Source organism: Miscanthus floridulus, chromosome 2 (genome assembly GCF_019320115.1).
Source record: "Miscanthus floridulus cultivar M001 chromosome 2, ASM1932011v1, whole genome shotgun sequence".
In the NCBI taxonomy this organism is placed as follows: domain Eukaryota; kingdom Viridiplantae; phylum Streptophyta; class Magnoliopsida; order Poales; family Poaceae; genus Miscanthus; species Miscanthus floridulus.
This window is the reverse complement of record NC_089581.1, coordinates 51,598,292-51,604,325: the sequence shown is the minus strand read 5'-3', so window position 1 is coordinate 51,604,325 and position 6,034 is coordinate 51,598,292. Positions and strand designations below refer to the sequence as shown.

The following is a 6,034-nucleotide window of genomic DNA, read 5'->3' as shown; positions in this document are numbered from 1 at the left end:
TCTCAACGCTGTCTGCTTTATTTTTGAAGAGCGGCAGTGCCGCCCTATAAGGCTGGTAGTGCCGCCCTCTGTTCTGATATAGTTTTGAGTTGAATTTTTATAGGCCTATTCACCCCCCCCCTCTAGGCCTCCTAGGTGACATCAAGGTCCTTTCAATTGGTATCAGAGACTGGCTCTCAATTTCGGGCTTAACCGCCTTGAGAGAATGATATCGACAAGTGAGGAGGTACCTCTAGAACTTTTACTTTTAGATAGCTCAAATTATACATCTTGGTCTGCTAGTGTGCTTGATGTTTTTAGGACCATGGGTCCTCAAATAGAGCAAATTGTAGATGTGAGCATTTCACCTCCTCATGATGATTTGATCTACCTATCTAGAGAGGAAGTGAAATGCTTATAACTCAATGCTTAAGCTACTAATGTCTTATTTAGTGCTTTGAGTGAAGATGTACTTGATGCTGTCATATTTGGAGATGGTAAACCACTTGGTGATGCTCATATCATTTGGACCACACTTATGGAAATGTATGGCAACTCCAAATGTGAAGAGAGCAACCTCTCATTGGAAAAACCACTTGAGGAATGCTCAACTTCATCGACAAATGATGAGCCTCAAGTGATTCTCTCAAAAGGCCTATTTGATCATGCCACATCCACTTCCTCGCCAACATATGACTTATTGGATGGTAATGAAATAGTTGGTGAGAACAATATTTTTACATGTGGTACTTCTACTTTCTTTAGATCTTGTGAGACTAACATTTTGAAGGAAGAAGAAGCTTGTGATTGGTGGAAGCCAAATGATGAATCCACCTTACCAAGAAGCTCAACTCTCTATTCCAGTTTACATATCAATCTCATGGCAAAGAAAGAGAAGAAAGTGGCAAGTGAGAGTGATAGTGACAGTGACAGTGACAGTGGTAGTGATAATGATGAGATCAATCAACACCTTGCACGTCTAAGCAAGAAAGACAAGTTGATAGTGATCAAGTTTATAGAGAAGATTCAAGAGCAAGAAGAAGATCTCTACAAGCAAGAAGAGCTTCTTGTTGAAAAGATCAAATGCTTGGAGAAGTTGACCAAAAAGCATGAAAAGCTTAAGTGCTCTCATGCTAGCTTGGTCCAAAGGTATGAAACTTGTCAATTGAGCAAACTCATACTATTAACTCTCTATCTTGTGTTGCTCAATTAGAAGATCAGAATTATATGCTCAAAGACAAGTTGGAAAAGCTTACTAGCAAAAATGAGACTTTGCAAGAAAGTCATGATGTGCTTTTGTGCTCTCATGAGAAGCTTATGGAGTCTCATCTCATGCTAGAAGTTGCTCATGAGGTTGTGGTAACAACGGTAAAATCATACCAACCTCATACTCATAAATGCACATATACACAAGGTTCATCTATTTTATCATGTGCTAACAAGTGTTGCTCTCAAGCAAGCCAACCTTCCGTTGAGCATGTAATTGTAGAAACTTGTGATGATTCCATTGCAAAAGAAAATGAACAGCTCAAGGAAGAAGTTGAAATGCTAAAAAGGGACTTGATTCAATGGAAGGGCAAGTGCAATGCTCAACCTTCTCAAGATAACCATGAAGACATGGTGAAGAAGCTTGAGAAGGGATCAACCGATGCATGCATCAAGCCTTATCAAAAGGGTTACAAGTCCAACAATGGAAAAGTAAAGGGGATACTTAAAGAAGTGCAATTTGTCCAGAATGCAGTAGTTCAGCCAGCTACATAGACTACGGCAGTGCCGCACCCCAAGGGCGGCAGTGCCGCACCTAGACAGAATAGGAAAGTTCCCAAGGCCATCAAGGTGCAACATCAATCAAAGAAGACTCTCATCACTTGCTTCAAGTGCAAGAAAGATGGTCACCATGTCAGAGATTGCCCCTTGAAGAAAGAAGAGAAGGGCATGAGCAAGATCCAAGAGAAGAAGAAGATGGCTCATGTCAAGTTCTCCAACATGGGACACAATGCTTCTATGTGTTCCAACAAGGTCGATGATCAAGCCACACTTCCAAAGAACAAGACAAGAAAAAGTAAGAGGAAGTGTTATGGTTGTCATAAGAAGGGACATGAAATTGGCTCATGTCCTAATAAGAAAAGTGAAGGCTTGTCATCATCAACAAAGAGGTTCATTAGCAAGGTAGCAAGAAAAGTGCAAGAAGAGAAGGCTAGAAAGAACAAGAACCGCCTATGCTACACTTACAAAGGAAAGGGACATTTAAGTAAGGATTGTCCTATGGGTAACACTTCTAAGCTCAACTTGTCAATTGATTTAAATATGCTTAGGAGGCCCAAAAATGACACTTGTGCTAGAAAGGTGATTGGTTCACCATGTGCTAGCACACAGGCCATTTAGGTGCCTAAGTCTCTTGTGACTAACCATAATGGACCCAACATAGTTTGGGTACCAAATTATGCTTAGTAAGTGTTGTAGGTACTTGAAGGTGATATGAAGCTTCGGGGTGCTTGAGCAAGTTGATTGAAAATATTCACTCAAGCTATCAATCAATTCACATTGCATATTCTTATATGGTTGACCCAAAGATGAATCAATGGAAATACTTCAAACTTTATATTCACCTCAGTAACTAGTACCTAACCCTTGCTAGCTAGCCACTTGACATGTGTAGTCTCTAATAGTTCACAAATATATGTGTGTTTGTAAATTATTAAGAGTGGCTAGAGTACTTCAAGTCTAAATGAATCATTTGCCATATGATGCTTTTAATGGCTCTCTAGTAGAGCAAGATCTTATTCATGTTGTAGGTAATGAGGAACCACCTTGTGGGGCAATCAAGAAAATGGCCATTGATGATATAAGACCACAAGAAGTACATGCTATAAAAGTGGAAGCTCCTCAAGTTGTTGTTGTACCAAATTCCACTGACAACTCTGATGCAGAGGTGCAGCACACCCCTGCTGCAAATCAGCAGGGTGGTAGTGCCGCACCCAAGGGCGGCAGTGCCGTCCCTCCTACATAGTAGCAGCTGACTCCACTCTAGTTCGTGGACAAATCTACAACCTTCATATGTGCAAGATGAAGATGAAAAGACCACCTCATCCATTATAATCAAGAAGGGTGGTAACATCTAAATCTCAAGTGCAATTTATTTGAAACTAAACTCCTTTGTGTCTTGTGTAGCCACTTAGGATAATAGAAGCACTTGAGGATATTCATTGGTTGCTGGTCATAGAATAGAAATATGATCAAAATTGAATTGATCATCCACATCAAGCAACATAGGTGACTTGACTTTCCTTTGTGGACTTCAAACCAAGAAAAACAAGATGAAGCAAGTTTATGTTCGTGCACATTATGAGTTGGTTTGATGGATTTGAAATCTTGGTACACATTAGAGGATACAAGTAGATTTCAAAATGGCCAAGAATAAAGAATCAAGCTCAAGTCAAGTAAAGGGACTTATTACTCACAAGTCAAGAACTTCCTACTTGATGGAATCTTGTCATGTGTTAGATTACCAAATTCTCATTCTCATCTTATGGGCATCTACATGCTATAATGGTTGTGAGTATCTCTTGGCATAGTTCAAATTGATTACACTATTGTTGCCATGACCTAGACATAGAGTGAAAATCTCAAGTTCTTAAATGAATAAAGTGCTATGTGAGAAATTCAAATACTTAGAGCACTTATAAAAGGAGATTTTAATCTATAGCTAGAGTTGTGAGACTAATCTTTTTCTCTAAGTGATTTATGTAGTCTCACTAAATGAGAATGTGTTTCTCAAATAGAGTATGCTATTATATGAAGGCTATTAATCCAAAACCATGTGATGTATTTTCTCTCTAGCTAATTTGGATTAGATTTGTCTGTGTTAGCCACTCACCATAATATGGCTTAAATATGCCCTTTGGACTTAAATGACCAACCATGCACATTTACATTTCTATTCCACTCAAAAGAATGTGCATGAGACATCAAGGGAGATTTAGTCCATGTTATGAGGTTTCTCCATTTTGGTAACCCACTTGTCATCCACATATAAATGGTTACTAAATGGAAAACTAGTGCTTGTGTTACTAATGTCTTCTTGTGATTGTGCTTATTCATAGAAAATCAATAAGAAGATGTTGTGCTAATTTAATTCACAAGCTTAAAGGTTATTCTTCACCTAAAGAAAGATGTTGTTGCTAAAGGCCATTTAGATCAAAAGTTTTAGTTTCGCTTGAATCAAGCTTGAGGTTGATTTGAATAAGCTATACAAGAAGAATTCACAAGATTATGAGTGTTGATGAGAGGACTGAATGGATATAACATCTTGTATGTATTCTCAGCTAAAATCACCTTAAAGATTGGACAGGAAAAGAAGAAGAATCATCGATCATCAAATCTGTCCAAAAAATTACAAATCTCAGTTGACTGCCTTCAAGCATGGATTTGGAGATTCAAATACTGATAAATTGACCTAAAACTTTGTGAGCATGCTATACACATCTAGTACTTGTTGCTGTATAATTGGTATGAAGATTGGTTTTGAAGAAAATCAGTTTTGGGTTGGTTTCTGTCAGCTTCAACAATGCAGTTTTAGATTTGAGCAGTTATGGTAGAAAATTATTTTCACTGACCAAATGGAGTTCAAATGAGCTAAATTTTTTAGAGAAGTTAGAGGACTCATAGATGAAGATCTCTACCAATGTTCATGCATATTGGGCTAGTGGTCTGAGAGATATGAATTTCTTTTTTTTCTGAGGATGACATAATCTAAAAACTGACTGAATGGAATTGGATTGCATTGTGGCAACAAGATTGAGTTAGCTCTCAAGTTGGTCATGAAGAATCAGTAAATATGAGAAATATAAATTTGGTCTAAAGGAGTTTCAATGAAAGAAAAGAACTCACACAAGGGTCCAAATAAGTTGCAATCAGAGTACAAGCAGCAGCAAGTGATTGCAACTAGTTGGAACAAGAAGTAATCAGCTGAGACTATTGAATTGCAAGCAGTTTCAAGGAGTTCAAATCAGTTGAAGTATAGTGCAAGTCACTCCCTTGACCTCATATTGTTAATGTGCTTAAGTGAACTTTGTGTACTCTTGTATGCACAAATTTAGGGGGAGCTTAGCCTATATCTTGTGGGATTATTGGTTTCTTTCAAGTGTTTGATGTGCAGTCCCACACATGGAAAAAGGAGGATGGGTAGTTCCTTTGGATTCTCTAGGTGTTTCACAATTATTCTATTAGGTCTCGGTCTTTATAAACCAAGTGCTCCTGGTTTAAATGTTGAATGTCCTAATCCTTTAAATGGACCTAGATTTGGATGAGATGGAGAAAATAATTGAAGAGTGGGCTTTCATTGCTATTTCTCCTCTCTAAGTGCTCATCAAGTACCTATGATCCATCCCATTGATCTCCCAGGATCTTATCAACAAAGAGTGGTAACTCATAGTTCATAACTTGCAAATTTCATGAATTTTACCTTTGCTCTCTGTGTGAGTTGCTCTAGGTAAAGAAAGAACTAGGAAATTAATATGGATCTTGGTTGATCACAAGAGCTCAGTTTTACCACATTTCATCAAGTGAGAACTATAGCCATCCAAATCATTGAAGTCTCACCTATGATGGTCATATCGATGAAAATTTATGTGGTGATCTATCTACCTTGGTGGTGGTATATTTCCTTGGCATAATTTCAATTATTGCAAATTTATCATGCCTTGACCAAGATATAGGATGAACTTTCTTTGACTCTTAAACCGATTCTAGTGCATTTCACAAGTAATTCAAGCACTTGATGCACATATTAAGGGGGAGCCCATCCTATGCCTTGTGTCTTTTAAGACTAACCTTTTCTTCTAGTGAATTTGTGTAGTCTCTTGCTGAGAATGAGTCTCTCATGAGTATGCTACATTAACTCAATCCAAATTGGTTATCTCTCATATTCATTTGGATTGTATTTTTATCTCTTAAGTAGCTACTCTCCATAATATAGCTTAAATTCCCTTGTTTGGACTTAATTAACCAAAAGTGCCTATATTCTTGCCTTCCACATGTATATGTATGCACTATC

The 6,034-nt window shown here is 37.9% G+C and overlaps 1 pseudogene; it reads left to right on the top strand.

Annotated features, from left to right (window-relative positions):
• The first annotated feature begins 205 nt into the window (after positions 1-205).
• On the top strand, positions 206-2,430 carry LOC136536538 (uncharacterized; annotated as a pseudogene).
• The last annotated feature ends 3,604 nt before the right edge of the window (positions 2,431-6,034 follow it).